At 46.4% G+C, this 25,995-nt stretch overlaps 1 long non-coding RNA gene across 1 annotated transcript in view; it reads left to right on the top strand.

Annotated features, from left to right (window-relative positions):
• Positions 1–6,949: 6,949 nt before the first annotated feature.
• The window catches only part of LOC311190683, a 63,746-nt gene continuing 44,700 nt past the window's right edge, over positions 6,950–25,995 (top strand). Inside the window, exon 1 of the long non-coding RNA XR_014617232.1 lies at positions 6,950–7,001. This is a non-coding gene — a long non-coding RNA (uncharacterized lncRNA). The remainder of the gene's footprint in view (positions 7,002–25,995) is intronic.

The following is a 25,995-nucleotide window of genomic DNA, read 5'->3' as shown; positions in this document are numbered from 1 at the left end:
TACCAGGTTTCAAGGATTTGCTGGATTCAGCCACTGTAAGAGTGTTTTGGGGATCTCTCAAACAGAATCATGATTCTGGATCCGTCTCTACGAATAGCTCAGAAAAACAGGAAACAAGGAGATGCTTCTTTTCTCTTGCTTTTAAAGCTCTTGTGATGTTAAGTACAATAAGTTAATCCTAGTAGGTGGCTAAGAGCTACTCAGCTAAGAGAATGTGTCCTTGGCATTATTTCATTGAAATCAATCTAGCAAGACCGGGGGTGAAGTTGGCTCCAACCTTTAATAAATCCGTGGTTTATCTCTTCCTGATAGGAAACAGCAGCTAGTAACTCACAATGTTGTTTAAAACATTCCCAGCAGGAATCAGTCAGATAAAGGGCTCACATCGTTCCGACCTGTGTTCCACGGTGGCCTGCAAGAATCCCTATTTTTAAGCTGTAAAACAATCAAATTTGTACAACAGTCACTGACTAATGAGTGTTCAGCCAGTGAAACGTGTTTCATCTTCAGGTAAAGAAGCCTTGTGTCTCAAGTAGCTGATGAAAGTGCAGTGATGGGGTATCAGGATCACAGGTTAAGAGCCCTAAATTCTAATCCTGGTGCCCAATTGGGGAAATCACCACATATCCCTGGCATTCATTTGCTCCCACTTGTAAAAATGGGAGGCTGATTAATTAGTGCCTGGTGAAGGGTTCACAAGGACCATTATTATTACACTTTTCAGAATCTTAACCTAGCACAAAGTCTGCCTCAATCCCTCCAAGTCTGCCTCAATCCCTCCAAGTCTGCCTCAGTCCTGGTCACTTTACACAGCCATGATTGTTTATCCCAGTGTTTAGACAGAGGATAGCCCAACTTTCTGCGTGTAATAAAACTCTCTTTCATGTGACACCAGGAAAAACTTTAGGTCCTTCCACACCAAGGGTCACAATGTCAGGAGTCTCCCAGCTAATCCAGTAGTGCCCATGTAAACCAACTTCTGCAGGACGGGGAGTAGCTTTGCTGTAGGACTCAACACCTCAGAGCTCAGCAGGATGAGTGATTTGGAGTTCTATGATGTGCTGCTTTGGTTTTCTCCTTCACCATGTTACGTGTGCTTCAGAAGAACTTGCTTGGATAGGACCTTCTCAGCTTCAAGGGGAGCTATCACCACTTTCCTGGCTAGGAATCCCTTCCTACATTAGGATCTTTGCTTCAGTTGGCTCTTTGGAAGAAGTCATTTGGGGAGAAGGGAAACAGTGAAATAGTTTGATGAATGGCATCAACTTACATCCCCCAGGAGGATTCCATATGTCTTTAGCAGATGTTTAACAAGTTATGGCAACACAACTGGCTGTGTTGAAACAAATTGGGGGGTGACCATCTAACTGCTGTCAGAAGTGAAGTTTTCAACACTTCCATCTGCCTCCTGGCAGTTCCTGCTTTTCTCTGTAGATGTCTGTGAACTACAGACCTTTTCTTTGTCAAAAGAAACATGAAGAACTCTTAACTGTCCAATAAAGTTTTATTTAATTGGAACATCTCAATGAACAACAAACCCTGAAGCTATGTTTGTTAGCTTTCTGGTTTTTAAAAGGAGAAAGGTGCTTTGTGAAATCTTATGAGAATAATAACAACTCCAGCATTTTAGTGTCAGCTGGAGTTTTATAAGTGCATTTGAGCCTCCTCCCTTTGTGTTAGAAGAGAAATGCAAACGCCAAAAAGCATCAAAACATTGGAGGATAGATGTTTGGATGAGTAAGGCACTTGTCTGAGATCCAGAATCTCATAGCTCATGTTCTGGAGCTGCCGCGGGTCTCTAGTACTCCTTCAGAATTCGTTCTTTGTGCCCCAGTTCCCTATCTGTAAATGGAGATAATGGCTTCTCTGTATTTGTCTCTCTTGTCTTATTTAAACATGTAGGGGAAAGGGGCTTCTGGTGCAGTGGGCACCTGCTTTTTGCTTGTCCTTAGTGTAAACGCTGCTGAAAAGGTTGCAGGAAACAGTTTGTTAACGTGTGGAGCTCAAATACAGAAAAAAAGCTCAGCCATAAATTCCAGAGGAAATATGAATGTGAAGAACTTTCTCAAAGGATGTGCAGTCAGAAATCTCGGGGCTTTGGCATAAGGTCCATTTTAGGCAACTTAAGGGGGTGAAAAAGCAAATAGTGGAGAGGATATTTTCTGGGTTGGGTTGTTGGGTTTTTCTTCAGCTCAGTAATATGCAGCTTTACCTATTGTTAGCAGGCGAGATAGCTATCATCTGAAATGTGTTCGTTTTGCTTTAAAAGTTATCCCTTTGATGATGAATATTAAAATTGTTACAAAGCCTTCTCTTAATTGACATTTTTCTGGGCAGAGTCCAAGGGTTCATTCAATTGTTGCTTCTGGAGTTTTGGTTTTATGCACCACTGCCAGTTCTTTCGTGTCGTCTTGCAGCTTCAAAGACAAGGAAGGGGGGAAGTGGGCAGGAAAGAATTTAGGAAAATTGTGTCTACCTACTTGAGTATCTCAGTGAGCATGAATTATCATTGGTCGTGGATTGGATAATCTTAAGAAGACAGTATCTTTTGCCCTGGATGTCTGCTTTCCATCTTGTGATCTGTGGGGCTGAGAGACGTGAGAAAGAAGTATGGGAAATGATGACAAAACATGCTTTTTTGCTTCAGAAACACACGCTCGTATGTTACCATGTGATCAAGTAAACATGAAAACAAAGTTGGGAAAGATAAATCTGTAAATGAATATTCAAAACACAGCTTACTACTTGATTAAAAAGAAAAATTACCATGGCAAAGCGGCATGAGGGACTGTGATGATTTTTTTTTCTCCAAAATGTTAGTTGTTGCTTGGATGAAAATGGTTGGGAAATGCTGATATTGACAAAGAAACCAACTCATAAACAATTCAGCTTCAGCTTTCCCAGCTGAGCCTGGGAAAGCAAAACTGGGTTGAAAAATACACTGGCAAGGTTTTAATTATGATTTTAATAATGAAGCTTGAACAAACCTCTCACTACCAGTACATCAACTGCCCCCTCATGCTGTTTTCCCAGGCCTGATGGAAGGGCCCTGGGAAAGCAGTCTGGTAGCAGATGAGAGAGCATACTGATCGGAGCAGCTTCAGTCAGTGCTACCAGCGCTTGACATTTCGGCGGGGGGGTGGGAGGTGAGGGGGAAGAAACCCAACAAGACAGCTTACTTTACTGTCTTTATCTGGGAGCAGGTGATCAGGTTCAGACAGTCAGTTTGACATCTTTGTGGCTAAGGCCTTGTTTGTTTTGTACTCTCAGAAGTGCCATTCAGTCTCGTGACAGAGTTAATAACACTGTGTGATTTCTACTGAGCACAGATTGCTCCTGGAATGAGCCACAGTTATCTGGAAATAGACTGGGACTCAGGTTCCAGCATGCAGATGCCAGAGAGTTTCCTTCTGCCCATCTGCTGAGGTAATGAGCAGGGCTGTGTGTGAGTCCAGCTCTGGGAACCGCAGCCAAGCTGGATCGTGGTTGGATTCCTGCTTTATCCACCTTCACAGCAAATTGGGAAAGACCTCAGTAGAATTACTGAGAGAAAATAATAGGAAATGAAAGGGGGTGGGGGGAGCAGTCTGAAGGCTTAGGAAGTGGGAGGAAAGGTGGGGAGGCCAGGGAAGGAAGCAGCAAGGAAACTGTGAGGCTGAGAACTCAGATATAAAGCATAGACAGGAAAGGGTTTGTAAGTAATGGTTGAGCTGTGAGGAGTGAAATTCAATTCTCTCAAAATCTGTATCATTACACCAGTGAGGATCCTGCCCTGATTTGTTCACGGCTTCCCAACTATGTAGTTTCTGCTTCTGATATCCCAAGCTTATCAGAAGCGTGACAGAGAGACTGTTTGGATGATAGGACCTATGATGTAACATTCAAGGGACAGATAGGAGGGCTGCAGCTCTAGGCATTTCCGATGGTGGAGAAAGTTGCTTTAGTATTTTTGGGCTAAAACATGCAACTATTTCGCTCTTGTGATTTCATTCCAGTGATGTGTTTATCAGAAAACAAGTAAAACAGCCCTCTCACAAGTTTATCTGTGGTAAAACTGGTTTTATCCAAGGTTGCTATTACGCTTGAGGTTCACAGAGGATGTACTATATCCTTTACACATAACAAAGCCTGTAAACCCCAGCTTTAAATGCAAAACTCAATTCAGTGCTGGCTGGGACTCACAAAGCCGTTCCTTCATGACAGTGAAAGCACTATAAACTCGGGAAGCTCATTTTCAATAGTGGCCCCTTAAAGTGCACAGTTGAGCATGTAAGAGCACTATTGTGCCTATGCGAGCATGTGGAAGATGTGAAAGCTGGGGTCACATATAGTTGACTTTTGTTCATTTACAAAACAGCTTCATAGAAGCGGGGTGGAAAACAGAAAACACATACAAGTCTTAGGATACGCTGCCCTGCGCTTTTTTTCCAAAATATCAGAATAATGATGTCACTTGGGAGGAGGGGAGGGAGGGAAGGGGGGACAGTTGGTGGGAAAATGCCAAGAGTGTCCCTGATGAGAAAGGGATCCTGTCTATAGAAATCCAGAGCTGTTTCAAACTGCAGTGTTTTGGGCAGGACTAAACCCACTTAGTTTCCTAGATACCCTCAGCATGAGATGTGTACAGGGGTAAGGAGTTGGGCAGCTGGACAGATGCACACACGTTTTTGTGGTTTATTCACCAGGTACGCAGCAGAATTGCCTGGTGTGTGGGGTCCTAAAGTGGCCCTGTGACAGTGCAGGGGTAAATGTGTGAGACTGGGGTGGGGGAGAGTGCAGGGGGGGACCAACAGAGCCCAGTTTGACAGGTCTGCAGAGCGCAAGTGTAATCTCTGCCTGGCAGACCCATGATCTGCTGCTTAAGGAGTATGACAAGCCAGCCTCCTGGAAAATAGCACTCTGAGTCCTTTGCAAAGGAATCAAATCAGGAACAAGGCTATTACTTCGTGTCAAACTGTGTCTAATAAAGAAATGGAAATCCCCTACTCAGCCACAAAGACCAAGGAGAGGTAGGATCATGCTGTGACACAAATAGATGAATAGTGAAACAGAAATGGAAAAACAGGGGCCCAAGCATTGCAAGAGAATATCAGACCTTGAAATTATTATGTCTTAAGTGATAGACTATAACAAAACATACGTTACAAACATGAGCTGGTCATGTAGTCTAGTTTTGTGATCACTCATAAACGGATTTTGAATGATAATTGTTAATTTCTACGTGTATCTCCCTATTTTTTTATATCACAGTAGGAAAAAAAGAAAACCAATGCCAACAAATATCTACCCCTGGGGAGCCCCGTGACTGCTTGTTACCACATACACGAGACATTAGCTGAGATACTTATACACAGGTGCTGGAGCATCTTTCTTCCTTCGCTCTGCACTGCTATAGACATCATGTTGTCTCTTGTTCTAATAAGTGTTGAGGGTCCAGATTCACATCCCACATCTTATAGAGAGCATCACGGACATTTCAGTACAAGGACCCATCTGCATCTGACCACTGGCAGGATCTGGCCTTTGCAGGATGACAAATTCTTTAGTTATATCTCTGTGGTTATACGTTAGTAAACTGAACAGGACAGGGAGGGATTAGTAACAGCAGCTCCAGGACATGCGGTGTTGGGGATGGTCCAGTTTTGGGATGGCTCTGAGCTGTACAGCCTGAGTTTGTGTGATTCGGTGAGAAACTGCATTGTGTATCACCAGTTTCATATATTTTGCTATAAAGTCCTGTTATTATTATATCTACTTTTCTGCTATCCCAGTGAACTATCCTTATCCCAGCCAGTGAGGTTTTGGTTCCTTGGGTTTTCTTCTCCTTCCCTTTCCCCCTCCCTTAACTTCCCCCCCTCCACTCTCAGCTGGGGCAAACCCACAGTTTACTAACAGACTCACTCCTGGTTGTTACTGAGTAGCAGTGTTACTTCTGCACACTTTTTCCTCCTTCAATTTCTTTCCCTCCAACCCAGCAAGGACTTTAGTGAGCATCAGGACCAGTGACGTGTGATTTTCCCTAAGGGACAATTGAGTTGAGACCCAACCCCCACCCCCGCCGTAGTTCCCTGGTGTCTGTTGGATGCTGTTGGACTCAGCATACAGTCATCCTGTGCGTGAAAGCAGTAAATGAGACGACCTCTTCTACAGTTTTTCTGAAATTTGTAGTTGTCAAACTTAATTGAAATCGTTTTAGTGGCTCAGGAGTTGCTGGCGTGCACACACGGCACGGCCGCGCCAGCCGTTATTTCCTGAGGAAAGCAGGCTTGGAAGGGCTGGCTTTTCCCGTGTCAGAAACATGGGCTCTTCATTTGGTTTGGTATGTGTTTTTGAAAGGCTTTCCAATCCGGGAGCGTCACTCTTTGTCTGAAGTTTCTCTGACAGATCTCCGAATGCATTTAGGCAGCTCACACGAAGATACCGGTCCAACCAGTGACCTCCCACCTTCCTGGTCTCCATGTTTTGCATCCCAGGGTTTCCCCCCGGCGCATCAGAAGCCCATCAGGTCGCTCCCTGGAGACGGGGAGTAGGCAGCGCTCCTTCCTCCGGTGCCTCCTGCGGGCTCAGGACTCAGCCACCCCGGGGAGGGGGAAAGGATGTCCCACTGCCCCTGGACCACCCTCCTCGGGCTGCCGCTCCCGCACCGCCGCCGAGGCACGTTAATTGAGAGGGACGAGCCCCCAGGCCGCTTTTGGCGACTCCCGCAAGTTTTCTGCCGGGCGACGGGGACAGACGGGAGGGGCGGACGGCGGGTGGGAGGAGAGAGGCGGTGGAGCACGGGCTGAGGCGCGCCCACCCGCCGGGGCCGGGCCGGGCCGGGCCGAGCCGGGCGGGGGCGGAGGCGGAGAAGGGGGCACGGCCGGGAGGTGGAGCCGGCTGCGCTGGCGGCGGCGGCGCTCCGCGGCTGCCGGGCACGGGGTGCGTACGGTAGTGGGAGCCCAGCGCCGCCGGGAGCCGCCTGCTTGGTCCGTCCCCGGGGATCCCGCTGCGGTCATCAGCAGGTAACGGGGCCGGCGTTGGCTTCTCGGCGCTTCGGTTGTGCGCGGCGACCTTTCCTCGGCCAGCGGACCGAGGGTCCCGTCTCTCTGCCAGGGGTGCTGGCTCCGGCGTGGCACCGCACCGCCCTCCCGCTGCCCTGGGCGCCGGCTGGGGGGACGCGCGGGAGGGGGCTGGCCTCCCCCCGCCGCCGCGTTGTTGCCCCGGGGGCGGGGAGCTCGTGGGGCGCCGCGGCTCCCCGGGAAGCTGGGCGTGCAAGTTTCTCGGGGCTGAAACACCAGCCTCCCTGACAGTAACGCCGGCGAGGAAGCAGGCTGGGAGACTCCCCGGCAGCCCGAGCCAGCCGAACTCGCCCCGCCGGTGACACCTCTGCAGTGTCGGGCCGCGGGGAGCCAGCATCGGGAGCCTCAATATTTCTGTGTCACCCCCCGCCCCGCAGGGTGCTGCGGAGGAACCGCTGGGTGCCGGGAGGCTGTGCCTGGGGCGGGCGTTTGTAGGGTTTTGGGGTGCACCGCCATCCCCGAGGTTCGGGTGAGGTCGGTCGGGGTGTTCCCTGTGTTTCTGACTTGAGCCCGGTAGGAATTTTTCTCTTCCACGCCTGGCTGATGGGCAGACCGCAGTTCCGCCACCCTGGGTCAGTTCCCGCTCTCTGATAGGGGTTGATAGCCGTACCAGCGCGTTAGCGAGGTGCCGCCCCAGCGAGACGCGTGGGGTTCGCCAGCGGCACAGCTTGGGCGCCTGAAGTTCCATCCTAACTTCGATAGGCGACGTTTTCAGGTGCGTCGTGCTTGGGTGGCTTTCTGTGAAGTAGTAGCCGCAGTTCCTTCCTTCTCTCAGCAATTAGTAAGCTCCCGGCTGATTACTGCTTTTATTATAGTAAGAGAAGAACTGAACACAATGAACGGACTCCAGGCACGTTATTTCGCTGAATAGCCAGTGGCTACCAAAGCTGCCTGGGCAGAAGCGTGCCGGTGATGGCTGCGTGCCCGCTGGCTACGGGCGAATTGTGAGCGCAGCCTCGCCCAGGGTTTTTACTAGTGGGTGAAAAGTGTGTGGAGTTTAATTAAAGAGCTGCCTTAATTTAACAGGCTGTATCCAAGCGTTTGATGAGTCCTACCGGTAAAATGCTAGTTTTGGAGTTTAGTGCTTCTGTAAGGAGTAGCAATTGTTCTGTCTCAGAAGTATACAAGCTGAGAGCAGGCGGTAGGGATGTCAGTTGGGAGAACCAGGTGCGTGCTTCGTTATAATTTGGGGAGGAGGGAATCTTTCAAATTCGGCTGTGTAGCATAACACACAGATGCATTTCTTTATCGTCTGCTCTCACCAAAGTATTTTATAGTACGTTAAAATGATTCAACTGTTTGACCCTCCCTGGAAGGCAGTTAATGTTTCTGTATTTGTGATGGCTGTGGTACAGCTTTTGTTGGTGGAAGCTAAAGTACCGCGGGATACAGTTGTTGTTAATTTAAACGTAGAAGAAGAAGAAAGGAAGAGCTTTAAGTTTTCTGAGATACCGCAGACTGCCAGAAGAATCAAGGCAGAATTTCTCCCGAGGCTCGTGCCCTTTCTGCAAAGCAGACCCTTCCCGCAGGCTGCAGGGCTCCCCAAGTTGCTGCGTGCTGAAACCTGCGAGAGACGCAGGTGAACGCGTAGTTGTTACGCCTTGGGAAAGGTACCGATGGAGGCAAACCATCGGCCCACAGCCCAACTGGAGATGAGCCATCAGCCCTCAGTTCAGAGGGTAATGGGGAGCAGGACTGAGGCGCAGTGCCCTGGGGAGACCGTGACCCCCGTGCCGTGGCCGCTCCAAGGGAGAAGGCCTTGGGTGGGTGATGCTGGCAGTTTCCACGAGAGGGCTTTCGCGCTGTGCCGTGTCGGCGCGGCTCTTCCAGCCGCGTCTTTGTGGTGCTGACTGCCCCTCCGCTCGCTGCGTAGGTACGGAGGAGCAAAATGAACCTGGGGGATTGCTTTTGCTTGTAGGGTAAGGACTTCAGATTTCCTTTGTAAATTGTGGGGAAATCCCTGTATCCCCTCTGGGTGGTAAGGATGAGACATCCTGGGAAGAGCACCAGTCTTCCCTTTTTAGGCTTGCTTAAAACTTAGAACAGATCCCAGCACTTCATTTCCTCGCAGTGGAAACTAAGAAGGGGCTGAGTGTGTTTTTCACAGGAGTGGGCTCTGAGCGTTTCCACCCTCGCCTCAGCTGATGGCAATGAATGACCGTATCCTGGCGTGATCTCACTTTTTGGCTGCTTTAACATGTATTATACTTCTCGGGGTGGAGCTGGGCGAAGGGAAACGGGAATCATTGTGCGCGTATGAAAATGCTGAGGTATCCTTAAGTCCTGTGCCAAGTTCCCTGCGTGTTGTTTAATTCAAATAATTCCATACATGCAGCACTGCAGGTCTGTTTTAAAAGGCAGGAACTGTATCTGTAATGAGAACTAATGCTGCACTCGTAAAACATGAATAACATCTGTTCCTGAGACTTCAATTTGTTTCTCTCTTCTTGGAATAACTGAGCTGACAGCTCAGACGGTCAGGTTTAATGTCCTGTGCTAAACCTTTGGTCCTGCATCCCGTGGCTAATTGTGACTCACAGAATCAATAAACCCAGCTCTTGCTCCGCAGCAGTGGCTCAATGGGGGAGCGGGGAGGGCTTCAGACAACCTCCCTGCGTGGAGCTAGTCCCTGACAGCAGACGACAGTGGGCAAATTTGGGTTTCTGTAAAGCTGAGTCTATCGTGTGCGCCTGCCGCTTCCAGTGCAGCGGAGCTGGCTGGGATCTTCATGTACTCTCATCATCAGGGCTGAGAGGGCGAGAGAGAGGGTCTGGGCTGCTGTAGGAGTAGTATTTTGCCTCCCAGCACCTCTTATCTTGCCTTAATCTATGCCAGGTTGAATACTGTAGGCAGCTGAAGCATAGCCATCTCATGCTTTGATGTGTGTTTATTGGCTCTAGCTTCTCATTCTCTTGCCTCTTTTTTTTCCTTTTTTTCTTCAAGTTACCTCTCCTCCCACCCCACCTCAACAAAACGTAAAGAACTAGAGCAGAGGAGACAAAAAGTGAATTGAGAGACTGGGTATTTTTGTGAATGGGTTTGCCCCTGCCTTCCTGGCCGCCTTCTGTAAGATCCCTTCATAATTAAAATATTATGACTATCCTTATGGTAGCCCTTCACTTGTGGCAAGGATCCTAATTTGACGTCAATGCAAAAATACTAGTTTCTGGCATAAGGGCAGATGACATTTCATCAGCTAGTGCATGCCCATTTTTTTTTTAAAACCACAGTGCTAAGACCATATGGGCAGATAATGAGTTTAAGCTGATAAACAGCTTACAGATTTGCCCAAATAAAGGACTTTTTTCCTAGAAGACACGTTTTCCTTTAAAATAAATAATGCAGTTCCTGTGTTTTTATTTAATTATCTTGAGTCCTGTGTGTTCTCACCAGGCTGCGGGAAAACAGACACAACTGCTCTGGGAACAGAAGCTACTGGATTTATGGGGCCATGGGTCGTAGATAGGAAGGACTTGAAAGGAGAGAGGTTTGGATGCTACAGGATTGAGGCTTAAGGTATCTAATTAAGCAGATGGTGGTCCAAGCTGCATTCAGAGAGTTTTATGAGGTAGCGCTTAGTTCCTGACATCTTAAAGATGAGTCATTGCATGAGATGGTAGTAGGTCCAAGGTCTGTTTTGGAACTGTAATTAAAACACATTAATATCTCTGTACCTTGCTAATCCTGTGAGGTTGCTGAAGAAGTCCTTGTTGGGGGGTGGACAGGTGGGTCGTTGCAAGATAATCCTTATTTTTCCTTTTCAAAGAGTTTTTGACTGATGTTAGGATGATTTCTGGTTTCTTTAACTTAAAGGGACTTATCAATAAAATGTGACAAATATTTTGGATCTATTTTTCTTGTGTTTTTTTGAGAAAAAATATGGATGTAATACAGTGTGGGTTGGAAAGTAACTTGCTTTGGGAAGTCTTGGGCTTTAGTTTTCCCTTCAAAAGAGTGATCCAATCCTAAGTATTATATTTGCACAAGAGGAGAAACCTGTGTATTTCTTCCCCAGGATACATAAGAATGGGTTGTTTGGGATCTGAAATTGTTCATTCCTTGGGAGCTCTCTTTTTTATTTTTTTTTTCTTGGACATGAATGCTGATCTTAATTGGAAGTATGAAGGCCGTGAGGGGAAAATTAAACAAGGAAATCAGTCCAGACAACTCCATTATTTCTCATGGTGATTTAGGAGAAGTAATCCTTCTAAAACTTGCTTAAATATTTTGTGTTGCCCATTCCCTTCCTTCCCATCCCTTCTCAGCACTGGGAAGACTGCTGGACTTTAATTGTATTTCATACCAGGATGTGTTCCAGATGTCTAGACTTTTGCTTTCTGATGGTTGCTGCTATCTCATTTGTAATTGGTATGACAGCAGAGTTGCATTTTGTCCTACCATTGCTCCTGACTGATCAGTTCAGCATTCCTCTTGTGTCCCTCCCTTCCTCTACACCAACATTTCTTCCTTTTCACTGCTCTTGCTGTCTCAAGTTTTCAAACGTGTGAAATGAGTGATCCTATTTCTTAGTTTCAGAGGATTCTGGTGAATCAAGTGTCCACCAAGCAGTGCCACCAAATAGTTGATGGGACTTCCCCCTCCCCCCCAAGCCTCTTTCCTTGGAGCATTTAGCAGCTGCTTTGCCGTTCATCATCTCTGCATTGCTAAAGATCTGACATGGGCTAATTTAGTACAAATTGTCTGAGACTGAAAGAAGTGGCTATAGGAAGGCGGTGCATTGATTTATTTGTTTTGTTGTGTTAACCACACCAGCTGCTAAACCAGTTTGTCAGCAGGTTTGGTCATTTATTTATTATATTTATTTATTTTCGCACGGAGAAGAGTTAAAGAAACAAAGGACAAAGATGTTTTACCTTTACAAATTGCCCTCGGAGGGGATTTCCTTCTGCACCTCTGCCGCCTTCTGTTCTCTGCCAGTGAGCTCGGAGGATTTCTGTTTCCCCAAAGTTTATAAGCAGCAGCATCTACTCTTTTAGGGCAGTGAAGCTGTGCTGGAGGTGCTGTCTCTTCACTGGTCTTCCTCAGAGCTAGAGGCAGAAAGGCTCAGTATCCTGGTGAGTTGTGTGTGTGCGGGGTCTTTGCATCTGGATGACGTCTGTATGTGTATTGATACAGGAAGCTTGGGATGACCACGTACATGTTACAAGTACGTGGATGTTGTGTGACAGTTGAGAGGGTTCATGTGGTGTCAATTTACCCTCAAAAAATTAACAGAATCACAGAATGGCAGGAGTTGGCAGGAACCTCTGGAGATCATTTAGTCCAATCCGCCTGCTAGAGCAAGGTCATCTACAGCACATTGCACAGGATTGTGTGCAGGCAGCTGTTTTTTAAATATCTCCAGAGAAGGAGACTCCACAGCCTCTCTGAGCAGCCTCTTCCAGTGTTCTGACACCCTCAAGTAAGTTTGTCCTCATGTTCAGATGGAGCTTCCTGTGCTCTAGCTTGCGCCTGCTGCCTCTTGACCTGTCACTGGGCACCACTGAAAAACAGCTGGCTGCATCCTCTTGACATCTGCACTTTAGATATTTATACGCGTTGGTCAGATCTTCTCTCAGTCTTCTCTTGGCTAAACAGACCCAGCTCTCTCAGCCTTTCTTCATGAGAGAGATACTTCAGCCCCTTAATCATCCTCAAAGCCCACTGGACTCTCTTCAGTAGTTTCCTGTCTGCCTGAAACTGTGGAGCCCAGCACTGGACACAGTACTCCAGATGGGGCCACAACAGGGCAGAGTAGAGGGGAGCATAACCTCCCTTGACCTGTTGCCCACCCTCTTCTTAAAGGATCCCAGAATACCTTTTTGGCCATGAGGGCTTATTGCTAGCTTATGGAGAGCTGCTTGTCTACCAATTCACTTATAAGAAAACCACAACCCCAGTATCTTGTCATTGTCTGTAGATGTGATGGAAGTGGGTTTTTGATTGTCGTGGGTTTATTAGTACAGGGCTTGTTTCTGCATAGGACCCCTGCTGTCCCCTCCACCAAGGATTCTGATAATTGGTCGTGAGAGTTCTTACTCTTTAGGGCTTTTTTTCCTGAGCTATCACTATGTTCCCTTTGTTGCACATTTACTGAATAAACCTGGTCCAAAATGGACATATCCAGCTACTTGAGAAATTGAAAGGTCACTGCAGAAGAGTCAGTTCTTAAGCCTAGATGAAATTCAGATTTATTTTTTTTTTAGACCAGTGTATCTGGAAGAAATAGAGGATGCTTTTGATGAAATGAACAGCACTGAAACTAAATCTTGTCCGTGTGCTTGGTATTACTTGGTTCTGTAATTATGAAAGGGGCTGCATGATTTTGTGAATCGGGGCCTAGGTCTGATTTTGCTCAGCTGTTGACCGACTGCTTAGTTCATCTCTATTCTACCCCTTCTGTCTCCTGCATGTAGTTGATGCATAGCTGTGTTGAGAGAGGGATTTCCTTTGAGTGTCTGTGTGATGCGTGGTGTGACCTGGAGTCTGCCCTAGTTAGTCTTCTGGATGCAGTATCCTCCCTGTTCCTGATGTCTGTGATGTTAGTGTCAGGACAAAATCCTTCAGTGGTTGTTGATCCTGGGCAAGTGGAACCGAACTAAGCTGCTAATGTGCAAAGTCATGTAGTCTTGAGATGATAATAGCTCTTATATTCTTTCGGACTTCTCGCTTGAGTCATAAACAGCTTTAAATATGTTTTATGCCACCCCAGATGTCTGGAAAGTCAACAAGATAGATGAGAGGAATAGGCTATAGAACCATATGGTGACTTGTTGACCGTGGGTCAGTGGCAGGGCCTGGCAGGGGCTGAGGAGCTTAGAGGCCCTGGCTGCAGCTCGGGATGTATATACAGTGCGTGATTACTGGGCTGACTGTTTCTGTAGCTCTGTGCCTCTCACAAGGCTCAGAGCTGAAATTGTAATGCTAGCGGCTTTTTTTCTTCATGGCCCAATGCCCAGTTTGAAGAAGGGTGATTTTGGTCATGTTGCTAGACATACGTATTTATGGCCCTGTTTCATCTGTTGAATTTAATCTGTTGGGGTATTTCTAACGTTATTATGGAAACAGTTACTATATTTACTCCTTATGAAAAGCTCAGCGTGTGACAGTCTATGAGGAGGGAGTTTTAGAGTAATAAAGATTGTACTAAATAGTGGTGTCTACACTTCTTTGGGAAAATGGTCTAAATGAACTGGCTGGCATTTTGCCTGCTCTTGAGACATGGACCTCACAGGGCACTGAACTAGAACACGCTATGCTGGGAAAGCAAGACAAGATTTTTTCTTGGCTCACTTGATGGCACATCTTGTTTTCTTGGGGAGCAAAAAGAACCAGATCAGCTTGTACAGAGAGAGCTTATTCCTGCGCTCGGCTGGCATCGCAGGCCTCCTGGGATCCTGTTTCTCACAGGAATCTGTGGAACCTGTGCCTACCTTTCAGATGAACTTCTCAACACCTGCTGCCATGGTAAATGAGACAGTAGTATGGAAATGCAGTGGATTTTGGAATGGGAGTCATTGTCATTGAAGGGCAATGGCATTCTGGGGTGGTTAGCAGGTCACGAGAGGTCCTTCTCCCACTCTACTCTGCCCTGGTGAGACTGCACCTGGAATATTGTGTCCAGTTTTGGGCCTCTCAGTTCAGGAAGTACATAGAGCTCCTCAAAAGAGTCCAGCGCAGGGCCGCCAAGATGATGAAGTGGAAAACCTTCCTTTTGAGGAGAGGCTGAGGGAGCTGGGCCTCCTTAGCTTGGAGGAGAGGAGACTGAGGGGTGACCTTATCAATGCTTAGAAGTATGTAAAGGGCAAGTATCAGGAGGATGGAGCCAGGCTCTTCTCAGTAATGGCCAGCGATAGGACAATGGGCAATGGGTGCAAGCTGGAGCACAGGAAGTTCCATGTGAGTATAAGGAGGAACTTTTTCACTGTGAGGATGACAGAGCACTGGGACAGACTGCCCAGAGAGGTTGTGGAGTCTCCTTCTTTGGAGACATTCAAACCCTGCCTGGGTGCATTCCTGTGTGATTTAGTCTAGGTGACCCTGCGCTGGTAGGGGGGGTGGACTAGATGGTCTCCAGAGGTCCCTTCCATCTCCTAACGTTCTGTGATTGTTGTTGACATATTTAATTCCTGTAATCATTTGAAAACAGCATGCCAGTCTTGGCTGCTAAATAATTGGTGGGACTTAATAATGATAATGACAAGGCGGATGCACAAGGGATGTTTATGAGAAGTAATTAAGAATAAAGGATGTAATGTCTCAGAAAGTTCTTAAGAGGGACAGACTTTGGATCTGATGTATTTTTGAATTGCTGGCTACCCTTTCTTAATGTCAGAGGGAATTCTTGGACCTGCTTAGAATGAGACACTTATTTTGTGTTCATCAACAAAGCTTTTGCTTGCAATAGGAATATGGCACAGACATCTCACAGAGATCTTCTAGAGTTGCACCAAGGTGAGGTTGGTTTTTTTTTCAAAATAAGGAAATGCTCAAGGCACAAGGCTGGAACCACCAATATATCTCTCTGACCTATGTTTTACTTTGACATCTTGAGAACTGACAATGTAATACCTTGCTGATGTGATGAATGACTCTGGGGTTGCAGTCTTGACAAAAAGATCTTCCAAACTGATAAGGAATTTGGCTTACACTGATGTTGTGCCAATTAAAAAATGATTCCCTTTTAAATGTTAAAGGAGACATCAGTCATGAACAACAGTCTGATGAGACTAAGGAAGAATAGGAATTCCCAGAGACTGGCTGGATTAAGAGGGGGTTTTTTGGTTTGTTTTATGTCTCTCTTTTTTTTTTTCCCCTCACTGTGCTGAAAAGACCAGGTTTCATGCTTTACATTTTGCATGTTCATATTCTGATACTGCAGAGGGAAGGGCTTGGCAGAAGAATAATCAGTGTTTAGTTTTAAAACATTTATTTTATCTGTTAATACTGCTGCAGATAGCTCCAAGTTTCCGTTTGTAGTGGATTTGTTGTATTTCTGTAACGTGATGCTCTTTGGGAACAGCTTTGAAGCTCTGCGCTAGCCTTGGGGAGCAGAGGCCATCAGAATTGACTCTGACTCCCAAGTCCTCTATCACTGGTTTTACTGCTCAGAACTGAGCAGTGCAAATGCCAGCATCACTAATGTCAGCCCGCTGTATAGCCTCTTTGGCTCTGGGCAAGTTGTGTTGCTTTGTCTGAGCATCTGTTTCACCAGCTGTGAAAATGAAGACGGTACCCCCAGCACGTGGGTATGATGAGCGTTCTTGTTAGCTCATCAGGGTAAAGTGCATCGGAACTGTGAAGCGTCAGGGGTGGTTGTTTGAAAGTGTGAAGGTTTAAAACAGTGTAAGCCACAAGCTGGCATCTTTGTTATGAAAGAGAAGTAACAACTGGGGGGGGATGTCCCTCTGGGGAAATGGAGGCACATAGAATGTGGGGAAAAAAGAGGAATTTGTTTAAAATGGAGAACTTGGGTGAGAAGTATGCCTCATTCTAACCTTTTACACAATGCCTAACTTGATTTACATAGAGCTTTGTGTAAAAGTGTCTGTCCGGGGCTGGATTCTGCTCTCGTACCACAGGGTGATGCGGTTGCATTTCCTTTTGTTGTTTTTCCAGTTACCCCCTCTGCACACTTGCTTTTTATGATCAAAGCTCCATTCTTTAAAGATATGCCAGTGCCTTGTAATAATGCTCAGAAGATCCCCTATGGGGAACAGTTCTGATTAGACACTGAGGAATTCTTTAATTCTCTTCATACTTCTTACGATTAGGAACATGTGTGGTGCTTTTCCCTTGCTGCTACCACCTCTTCTTTGGGTCCCCTCCTCCTCAGACGTTGTGCTCATTCTTTATGCTCTCCCGTTGTCTTGTCTTACACAAACTCCGTTCCTTGGGTCCTGCATTTGGTTCATTCTTTTATCGGCAATGATGCTCAATGCATGCTTAAAGATAATAAATATTAATAATAGGGCTCTTTGAACCAGCGGGTTCTCTGCTGCTTAAGCTCACCTTTTCCTGCTGCTTATCCCCTATTAAAAGTTGCTATAATCTGCAGATTGTAGCTGTAATAACTTCTGCAGCAGTGGCTGGGTTTGTGACAAGCGTAGGATTATAGCTCCAGGTGGGGAAGTGGCAGCAGGAGCAGGGATCCTCAAAAGGCAGGAAGATGTTGTTTCAGTTGAAATATTCGTAGCAATAATGGAAGAGAAGCCAAAAAAAATTAGGGTGGAAATAGAGCTATTAATCTAAATAGCCCTTCTAACACAGGTTTCCACGGAGTGTTGGTGACCTATATAGGATAATCCTGTATTGTACATGTTAAATCTGTGTTTAGAAGGGGGAAAACGTTATTTCTGGAGAAAGTAGTTTAAGAAGGCTGTTCTTCTGGAGATGCTTTCAAGCCAATTCTTAGGAAGTGTCTTAAACCAGCAAGAGAAACTGAGATATGTTTGTGGTATTACTGTATGTTTTTGTTTAATTCCCTCTGCAGGCAGATTTGTCTCTCCTTAGAGCTACAGAAGAGAAAGATGCTGTCAGCCCCAGCACGTAAATTGGTCCACATAATGTACAGGTCAGGCACAAAAGCTTTTGCCACACACATATGTACATGCACACACTCTTTCGGGCATCAGCAATGTTTTTACTGTCTCAAATCCCACAGACTAAGGACTGAATAAACAGCAATGGAGCATGTGAGGTTTTCCCACCACACCTCCTTTCCTCTGTTTAACAATACAGGCTGCTGGTTTAGGGGAAGAAGAGAGAATCCTGAGGTGTCAGGGCAAACTTCAGGAAACCGTATTTGTTTTTTCTGCGTGCTGCTGGCTTGGCCCTGCTTAGGGGAGGCAAGCAGTTCCAAAGCAGAACCTCTGTTGGGTGGGTTACTTCCAGGCTTGTGTCTTCAGCAGAAACCACACTAGTTACTGCTTGAGGCTAGGACTGGTTGGGAGTTCGTCAAGGAAACAATTTGCCTGCAGAAAATGCTGATTTATGGAAACCAGTACTGCTTTGTGGGAAAGGGTTGGTCTCCACTCAGTTCTTCTTGGGCAAATTTCTTGCGTTTGGGATAAAATTTCTTTGTCAAAACAGAGATGCTGGTTAGGAGCCAAGTGGTTTGGGTTTTTCACCTATGCTGTCACAGATCCAAAGCAGGGTCCTGAAGCAGTTCCGAACCACAGGACTGCTCTTCCAGAGCACGTGGGTTTTTGCATGAAGGATCCAAGGTGGATTTGAAACCTTCATCCCTGTATGAAATGAGAAAAAGAAGTGTTTTATGTCTCAAAATGTGGAACTGAAGTTCCCATCCTGGTGTCCTTGTGTCTCCCTCAGTGGCCTTGCTGTCCTTCCTCACTGGTTCTGCAGGTTTGTGGCTCTCCTGGATGTGCTCTTCATGGAGTGCAGTGAAAAAGTCTCTGGAGACCTTGGAAAAATAATCAGCGTGTCAGTCACAGGAGGAGAGCGACTGACCCTGAAATGCTGCTGGTATATTTTGGCAGAGTGAAGGCTATACAAGGCTATATAGCTCCTAAACCCCTGCTTTCTCTGAGGAATATTGTTAGAAAAGCACCTTAAGCAGCCAAGGAAAATATAGCTGAACACTGCTGATACGTTTGTGCCTGGGCCATTATTGTTGGGCAGGGTAGGAAAAATAATGCTTAGGGCAAGAGAGGAGCTTCTTGGAACAGGATGAAATGTTCTGCTGGTTTGACTGCAGTGAGCTCAGCAAAGGCAGGGGCAACACATGGTTTGAGTAACAGGCTTCTTCCAGTTTCTTCCCTCCCTCTTTCATGCAAAGGAAAGTGGTCCTCTCTTCATCCTTTCTTAATGCCCTTTAGAGAGTGAGGAGATAATAGGGAGTGAGCCAGGAGGGGATCTCTGGTAAGCTCGGTGTGTGCTTAGCCAGGGCATTTGTTCTCTGCATCATCAAAGACCCTGTATCTGGTTACTCCAGTGTTCCTCAGGCACCTGAAGCCTGATGCAGTCTGTGCTGCTTGGCAGTGGGGAGCTTTCAGGGGCTTCCTTTCTCTGTTGTAGAAGCTGGGATTGTGAAACTGAGGTGCACGCTCCAGTTCTGATCATATGAGAATACCGCTCTGCTTTTACTTTGTCTTTTGTTCCCCCTGCTTTTATAAAAAAAGTGGGGGGGGAGGGGGGAGAAAAAAGGCTGGTGGTTGAAGCTTCATCATCATGTAGGCAAAGACAAAACACTCCTATTGAAGGCAAAACATTCCAGGCCCTTGCTGTGTATTTGAGGTTTAAATAACTGGAGTTTCCTGTTTCCATGAAGCCACGTGTGTACTCAGGTGGTCTCTGCTAACCTGCTTTAAGAAGACTTGTTCACCTTGTGGTAGATGAGGAGTCTGAGCTTGCCTTTTTGGTTTCACCCCTCCTTCTCCTTCAAGTTAAAGTAGGAGGCATAAGGTGTGTTCATAGTGCACAGAAATACAGGGCTGCAGAAGGTCTGAGCCAGTGGAAACCAGAAACAGGAGCTCCATACAGTTCTGATGGGTACTGCACAGGCAATCCATAACATGCAGTCAACTCTGGCAATCATATAATGTGAATGCACTCCTGGGTATGAGCTCCAACATGTGAGTCCCGCAGGCAAAGATGCAGACCCCAGGTGCAGAGTGTTTGAAAGAACATAAGAAAACACCTCAAGCCTCAGTTTTAATTGGGTTTTGCATGATAAAAATGCAATACCTGTTACCCACCATTTGAAAATCTCTTAATATGTTTTCACAAAATAAATGTTTATCTAAGAAAAGAAAATATTTCTCTTGAATTATTCAAGTCTAAGTCTCCTGTCTTTGGTGGAAATAGCAGCAGCTTTCTGCCTCTTGCTGCTTCTGGTTACAGGCATTGGAAGAACCTCTAAAGGAGCCTCTAAGAAGCTGATTGCTAAAGTTCCCTAGATCCTTAGATTCCTTAGGAGGATGAAGATAAGCTGCTGTTTCCTTCAGGGCTTAGACTGTGCTTAATGATAGCTGGCATTTGGAAATTACATGAGACGTTTTCAAGGACTAGACTGTTTGCCCACAAAAGTCAGTTTGCATCTTCTAATCAGTGAGTGAAATGACTTCTTTGCATCCATTTAATGTCTGTATTCCGCACATTTCTTAAGTATATTTAAATTATTGAGTGTGGTGGGTTGATTCTGACTGGAGAACAGATGCCCACCAAAATGTCTCTATCACTCCCCTCCTCATCTAGACAGGGGAAAAAATACAAGAGACGTAGGAGTTGAGATAAGGACAGGGAGAGATCATTTAGTGATTACCAATATGGGCAAAACAGACTCAACAAGGAATAAAATGCATCTACTTTATTTCTCAATCCAAAAAGAGTAGGATAGTAAGAAATAAAACCAAATCTTAAAACACCTTCTCCCACCCCTCCCTCCTTCCTGGGCTCAACTTTATTCCTGAATTCTCTACCTCTTTCCCCCCGAACAGCACAGGGGGAATGGGGGTTTCAGGCAGTTCATCACTTGTCTCTGCTGCTCTTTTCTTCTCAGGGGGTGATACGCTCTTCATACTCCTCACACTCTTCTCCTACTCCAGTGTGGAGTCCCTCTCATAGGAGACAGTCCCCTATGAACTTCTCCAACATGAGTCTTTCTCACAAGGGCTTCAGTTCCTCAAGAACTGCTCCAGCATGGCTTCCATGGAGTGCAGACCTTCAGGACCACACTGCTACAGCATGGTCCCCTGCAGTGTCAGGATTCCACCAGCAAACCTGCTCCAGCATGGACTTCTCTGTCCACAGGCTGCAGATCCTGCCAAGAGCTTGTTCCAACGCAGGTCACACTATCTTCCATGTGTCTCCACCTGCTCCGGCGTTGGGGTCTTCCACAGGCTACAGGTGGTATCTGTACTCCCCATCATCTCCCATGGGCTTCAGAGGGACAACCTGTTCCACCATGGTCATGGTCTTCTCTATGGGCTGCAGGGGAATCTCTCCTTTGGCGCCTGGAGCACCTCCTCCCCCCTTCTTCACTGATTGGGTTTCTGCTAAAATATCTCACATAGAATCAGCTGGGTTGGAAGAGACCCATTAGATCATCGAGCCTAACCCTGCCTAGTCTGCTTCTAGACCATGTCCTTAAGGAATTTGTCTACGCGCCTTTTAAATACCTCCAGGGATGGTGACTCCACCACCTCCCTGGGCAGCCTGTTCCAATGCCTGATAACCCTTTCAGTAGAGAAATTTTTCCTGATACTGAACCTAAATCTACCCTGGTGCAATTTTAAGCTGTTTCCTCTCGTCCTATTGCTTGTTACCTGAGAGAAGAGACCCAGCCTGACATCTCTGCATCTTCTCACTCCCTTCTCTGGCGGCAAAAAAAGTTGGTACCCAGATTTATTTTTTTTTTTCCTTTTTACTCTGATGTCCTAGAGGTGCTACCGTTATCACTGATGGGCTTGGCCTTGAGCCCTGCTGGTATTTACTCTGTTGGACCTAGGGGAATTTTCTAGCAGCTTTTCTCAGAAGCCACCCCTGCAGCCCTACCCTCCACTACCAAAAACTTGCCATGCAATCCCGAAACACTGCGAAAAGCAAGGTGTTGATCTGAGCTTTCACTCTTCTGAATCAGGGATGGAGAAAAAGAAAAAAAAAAAGAAAAGAAGTTAGTGTGAGAATAGTTTGGTAAATTGAGAACTCTAGAGGTGGGGCTGAGCTGCATCACACGTTCATCCTGTTGAAACAAAGGCAGACCCTAGGACAGCATGGTGGGTTTGCCAGAACCCAGGTCAGGGCTGCGTGCCCCAGCTGTGCCCTGAGACTGTCTTGCGAAATCCTTTCTGTGGCTAGAGCTGTATTTGTGTAGGCTTCAGGGCTGCAGGACTGATCATTTAAAGCTAAAGGAGCCCTGTAATGGATCTGTTTCCCTTTTGCATCCTACAAAAGTACACCTGCAGACTGTCCTTTCGTGCGAAGATGGAATCTTCAGCTGTGATCTTGGATCCTTTATGAACTGCAACAGGATGGAGTGGGACCAAACCATGATGGTTTTTAATATTTTCTTTTTATAGAATATAATTAATATAAAGGTGCCTGAGTCTGTCATGCAGCTTTGTAGGTAACCTGCATGGACAAGGTTTGTCACGTCCTTCCCTGTTCCTGTTCTACTGTCCCTGAGAGTGTTTTTTTTCTGCCTTGTGAGGAACTTTGCCTAGTGAAGCGAGGATTTGACCAGAAACACCATTGTTTAGCAAGGATGTGGTGAAACAGATGCAGTTGTTGAAACTGATAAGGTGATCTTCTCACCCTTCCAGTAACTGTAAATGCATTCAAAAGCGGATTCACATGGCTCGAAGTGTTTGCTGTTGTGTGTGTGTGTACTCCTAGGCATAGACCAGAGATTGACTGGTGGGTAACAAGACAGTGCAGTGTGCCTGAGCGAACAGATTGGGCAGGCATCTGAATTACCCATGTCCCAGCTCACCAGAAGGAGTCTGTTGCTCAGAATTTTTCTGGCAGATGCAGCCTCTCTCTTTCGCATCGCAGTGATGACGTACTACTTGTTATTGAGTTTTCCCTGCGGTCTGCGTTATCTGAACATCTCAGAGTTGCAAATGGATTGTGTCTTTGTAGCACCTTTTTGAGGCAGAGCACCCTGTTTACCAGCTCTCATTTAGAGGTGTCACTGGAAGCTCGTAAAAAACCTAGAAAATAAGAAATCTTGCTTTTAAGGAAGAACCAAAGTCAGTATTTCTTCCTCCAGAACATCTATCCAAATTTTGCTCCTAGGAAAGATAACATGGGTTAAAAAATGGGGAGGGAATATTTCCTGTGCTATAGGAAGACTTTTTCCCCAGCTAACTAAACGGCTTGCTGCTCTGTTGCCTTGGAGCCAAATGTACAGTGTAACACTGTGATATGCCATGAGGCCTTCTCTCCTGTCTGTGTTAAGGGTGCATTGGCCAAATTTGGATTGACCACCTTTCTCTCTGAAAATGAGGCTCTGTTTATGGGTTGTGATTTTGGGGTGGGGGGTGAGAGAAGGGTTGGTTGGTTGTTTCTCATAGAGGAGCAAAGATCTCCTGAACTTTTGGAAGGACTGGGGAGGGGAGTTCTCAGCCACAGCAGCCAATGTTTTGTGGATTGAGGTACGTGTTAAGAGTGTGGGAGACTGCAGGTCATAGTCCTGGCATCTGAAGCTCCTTTTCCCACATTGTACTGCAATGCTGTCTCGCTGCTGCTCTTGGTTTCTTTTGAATGCCAACTTTTGACCTGTTAAACTTTTTCAGAAGCGGGTACAGGTTCATAACAAACATTTTCCTTTAAACAGACTGGCTTTTTCCAGAACGTTTACCCCCCTAAAATGTGTTTGCAGAGAGGATCTAATCAGGCCTAATAGTCCATAACAAGCTAGCGACTCCTTGAGTCCTCCCATTTAGTGGTACCTGAGGAGTGATGTGGTCCTGAAGAACTCCCCTGCTTTCAGTGCAACAAGCTTAATCAAAGCTGGGAAGTGAGATGGCTGCTTTCTCTGCCCCAAGGCACTCCTGGGTGCTTCCTTGAGAAAGTGATTTGCTTTGGAGTTGTTAAAAAGGCACACGCTTGGAGAAAAATAAAAAAGGAAAAAAAAAAGAGAGAAAAAAAGCAGCAGCTTCCCAGGCACAGGTGTGGAGCTGCTGCCAACCGCGCAGCTCGAAATCACAGCTTTGTTCTGGAGGCTGCAATAGCGCTAAAAAAAAATCAGCCTTGATCTTGATGAGAGCTCAAGTCCCTGAGCTTGTGTTGAATCCTGGCTGGGGTTTCTCATTTCTTCGTTCTTCAGAGATGCCGAGTGCCTCGTGCGGCAGCTGGAATTAGTGGGGGCTGGATGTGCGCAGCGTTTTGGAAGGAAAACAGCGCGTGCGTGTGTTGTGAGCTGTGCGATGCGCTGAAGATGGGATATCTACGGGATGTGCCGTATCTGAGATGATGCCCCTATAGTTGTTTCTTAATTAAACCCCAGACACTTCACATGGCGTCTCTTGAACTTCAGGACTCTGCTTTTCTTGAGCATATTTGAGACTTCTAGCCTGGCAACTCCGTGGAGCTTTCTATTAAGGTATTAAGGCGAGGAAAACCAGTTGGTTGCCTCAAGCTGAGGAGGAAATGCTAGACTTGAAGGATTATCTGAGTGCAATGAATTTTAAAGACTTTTTGCTATACATGTGTGGAAAGCTATCAAAATGCTAATGGTTTTGCTGTCTTTTTTAACCCTCTCAACATATGGAGCTGTTGGAGGGGAGGTGAGAATGGTGCTGTGCAACTGGAAAAGGATGATCCTGACAGAAACTAAGTTCTAAGTAGCTTTTCATCTGTGAGCCACAGTTTCACCTAGAGATAAAGAATAATCATACACCCATTGTTTGGACAGACCAATTCTGTCTGCTCAGTGTAGCCAATCTGCAGGTGTGGTGTGGTACTCCCTGCAACCAATATTCTACAGAAAAGGCCAGCACAGGGCTGAGGAGCTCCCCCCTCCTCCGCCCCGAAAACCCCCCAAAAGAAAACTGGAACCAGGTTGCTGTACCTAGATGTCTCCAGTGACCTCTTCTGGGGTGACTGGGGGAGCAGACTGGAGGCATAATGCTTCCCTGCCTGATTTTGGGGATGCGCACCGTGCTCACGGTGTCACTGATGCCTCCTGTTGTGATAGAGTTTGATGAGGTGCTGGGACTTCTGCACCTGCCAGAAATTCAGTCAGGTATGTACCTGAGGGTCCCTGGGACAGGATGGGTCATCCTACCTGCAGCAGGTTGAACGCAAGTCTGCCACAGCACTGCAGGCATGTCCTCCCTTTGCTTACTCTGGTTTTTCACTCAGGAAACTCTCTTGCAGCTATCTTGCCTCGCCATCCTAATCAAGGGCAGATGTAGGATCCAGGTGGACACTGCAGATCGGACCATGGTCTGTGTTTGCACTGTAGCAGCTGTGACCTGGGCAGCGAGGCTTGTCTCAGGCTGAGCAGGTACTCCCTTTGAAGTAGCGCTGTGCTGCTGCGGCTGCCCAAGCAGCTGGGCTGGTGAGGCCTGCGCAGGAGGCAAGAACGGATACTGTCTTTATCTGGGAGAAACTCCTGTTCCATTTATTTAGGCTTTTGGCTTGGGTTTTTGACATGTTAGGAATATCTCATTCAACTCTACAGAGATTCCGTTAACGTTCTGCTTTGGAGCCACGTAAATACTTGGATAACCAGCATTATAAATAACTGAAATTGTGAGTGTTATTAAACCCGGGAGACTCAGTCATTCCTTTAGCTGTCTCTGAAATATTTTAGAGCAATGGGTCTGTCTGTGCTTATCTTTTTAATCAGGCAATTTCAGCCCCCAGGAGAGCCCAAATCACTGAGCTGCAGGGTTATTTTTGCCATTAAGGTTGTGGCTTACAGGTTTCAGTGAACTTGCAGTGTTTTGGTTTTCTTTTCTTTTTTTCTAAGGACACTTACTGTTAAATATTAGCTGCCAGCTTATTTTGTATCTTCAAAGCATTAGTATTTTCTGTTCTGCAACTGAAGAATATGGCTGCCCACACGTGCCACATGGGAGTAGGACCAAGGGCAGGCAATATAAAAAAGGGCCTTTCTGCAGGGATCTGTATGGGCTTGGTACAGGGATGGCATCAGATGAAGCAAGGTAAAGGGACAAGACAGCAATGAGAGACTGTGGCACAGGCTTTTCCTTTCCAATTCAGCATGAGTGTGATGAGGTATTGCTTTGCTTGGGGCATCCTAAGCTAGACTGGATAGGATACCAGCGAGATCAGCTTTAGGGAAAACTGGTTTGGATTATTCTAAATGATACCACTTGGGTTGGATTTATTTATGACTTTGTTTTAAATTATATGAAGGTATGGCTGGTGCATAGCGCACTAAGAATTGGGGTGTTTGTGACATCAAGTATGTGTGTTGACCGTGATTTTCCTATGTGGCTCTTAG

This window comes from Gallinula chloropus, assembly GCF_964237585.1.
Source record: "Gallinula chloropus genome assembly, chromosome: 4".
Taxonomy (NCBI): Eukaryota; Metazoa; Chordata; class Aves; order Gruiformes; family Rallidae; genus Gallinula; species Gallinula chloropus.
The sequence above is the reverse complement of the archived record's forward strand: the minus strand, read 5'-3'. Positions and strand labels throughout refer to the sequence as shown.